Genomic DNA, 2,713 nt, shown 5'->3' with positions numbered 1-2,713 from the left:
GCAGTCTATCAAGCTGCCTGACCACAGCAGTATTTTCCAAGCGGAAGTCTTTGCTGTGGGGAAGGCCGCGGAGCTAGCCTACACTAGAACAAGAAAGAACTCAACAATTAATATATACGTGGATAGTCAAGCAGCAATAAGAGCAATAAGCTCATATTGTATTAAGTCCAAAAATGTTCGACGGAGCAGGGAGGCCATAGAAAGGCTAGCCGCAAACAGTAAGCTGCATATCTACTGGGTACCTGGTCACAAAGGCATTATAGGGAACGAAATAGTAGATGAGATAGCAAAAAGTGCTGTGAGACTACCATTTGAACAAGAGAACGACATACCGAGACCGCTAAACACAATATACAATGAAATGGACGACCACATGAAAAGGCAAGTGAAAGCTAGGTGGACTAACCTGACCACATGCAAAACAGCAAAACTCACATGTAGAACTAACGACAAAAAACTCACTCAATTCGTACTTACGCTCTCGCGAAAGGAATGCAGAACTATCATAGGGATGCTAGCAGGTCACAATCTATTGGCTGCACATGCGTACAAGATAGGAATTGCTAACACGGACAAATGCAGAAAATGCAGAGAGGATGTTGAGGAGACTTTAGAACACCTTCTGTGCGTTTGTCCGGCATTATCAAAAACGCGACTAAGATGCCTGGGAGCCCCATTGTTTGAGGGTCTGGAAGACGTCTCAAAAGCGGAGCTCCCAGCCCTACTTAGATTCGCCAAAAGCGCTGACATCCTACATGATGTCTACTTTAGGGATTCATAGAGGTCGGTCTCCATCTGGTATCGCTAGGGACCAAAAGGTCTATGCGTGGCTTATTGCCAACCAGGCTAACCTAACCGAACCTGAAGCCTCGCTTTCTCAATATGCATACAGCAAAACTAAATATAGTCTTTCCTCAGGACCAATCCGCTGTTTTGGCTTCCTCAAGGAACTGCTCACTAATTTTAAAAGCAGCTCATAAACAGGCGGGGACATCCTTTTGTGTGAAAACAATTCATCAGGCTCCAATGTTTTCATTCGGCGGAACATTTGGATTTGATAACCACTTGCGCCCCAATTCCTATTTAATGGCCGAACTTTATACTTCTGTACTTTTTTTGGTCCTTGTATTTTTTATATAAAATATATAGTTGAAATAAATTAAGAAATAACTCGGAAATTTCGATGTCTTCTTCATCCATTTTGTCACTGATGTATTTTGTAAATATTGTTTGTATGTATGTAACCAACTAAAACAGCTGTTATCTACGGGAAATAGTTTTGCTCAGTTTTGTGCACGGTAAGGGCTTGCGGTAAGGAAATTCCGTGCGGGCTTCACTGTTTTCAGCATTAAGAACGATACGCGAACTGAAGACGGTTGGCCATTCATTGGTGCAGTATTTGGTGAATCACCTCTAATGAAGGTACCATTACCTGGACTCAGCGACATGTTGAACGTTTTTACCTACCGGTTATCGATAGCGCACAAATACAGGGCTTTCCAATAACAGGTGTTATTTCGAATAGGATTGCGCTATCGAGAGATGATTAACGATTTTTTATGGTCGGAATCGGATGGTATTGATCTGGACAACGTTTATTTTCAACAAGACAGCGCAACGTGCCACACTAGCAACGAAACCATTGATCTTTTATGGGAAAAGTTTCCGGACGGCGTTATCTCTCGAAGAGGTGATCACAATTGGCCACCGAGATCATGTGATTCAACACTATGTGACTTTTTCTTTGGGGCCACGGGAAAGAGAAGGTCTACTACGCCAACAGCCCAGGGTCGATTCAAGACCTCAAAGAAGGAATTCGTGAGGCTATCGAGGACATAGGGCAGCCACTTTGCGATTCGGTTATGGAAAATTTCATGAAAAGGATATTGTCCTGTAAGCGTGGCCGCGGTGGTCATTTGCCTGATGTTATTTTCCACTATTAATGACATACCTTCATCTTTATAATGAAATAAACATCCGATGATTTATATTAAAAAATAGCATTTTTCTTTGAATATCAAAATACTACCTCTTATTGGAAAACCCTTTATATAGTCAAGGTTTTATGTACACGGAAACCGTTGAAGAAGTTATTAAATAGAAAACGGTGAAAGTTAATTTTTAGCCGTAAATATAGGGTGGCCCATGTAAAATTTCCTTTTTGAATCGGCTATAAAAGAAACTTATCAATATTTTTTCAACCCTTTTTTTTATTTTGAAGATTGCACATTGTCATTTATGAATGAAAAATAATATCGTTCAAATGACTGCCACGACTGGCTATACCCAATTTTTAAGCACATTTTCGATTGTTTGGGCTCCAATTTCATGAATGGCAACTTCGATTTCGTGTTTTAAAGCATCAATCAACTATGGATGGTTTGCATAGCATTTGTCCTTAACGGCTCCTCACAAGAAATAGTCCAAAGGGCTTAAATCACAGCTCCGAGGCGTCCAATTGCTATCGGAATTTCGGCTGATTATTCGGTTTTCAAAAACGGTAGCCAAAAGTTCGAGCGCAACTTTGGGAGTGTGACAAGTTGCACCGTCCTGTTGAAAACAAATGTCGTCCGATGATGCCGCCAGACCAAAAACCGCACCAAACAGTGACTCGTTGTGGATGCATTTGCTTCTCTACAGTAGCGTGTGGATTTTCTGAGTCCCCAATCCGACAATTTTGCTTATTGACGTAGCCACCGATGTGAAAATCAGA

Source organism: Anastrepha obliqua, chromosome 6 (genome assembly GCF_027943255.1).
Source record: "Anastrepha obliqua isolate idAnaObli1 chromosome 6, idAnaObli1_1.0, whole genome shotgun sequence".
In the NCBI taxonomy this organism is placed as follows: domain Eukaryota; kingdom Metazoa; phylum Arthropoda; class Insecta; order Diptera; family Tephritidae; genus Anastrepha; species Anastrepha obliqua.
The sequence above is the reverse complement of the archived record's forward strand: the minus strand, read 5'-3'. Positions refer to the sequence as shown.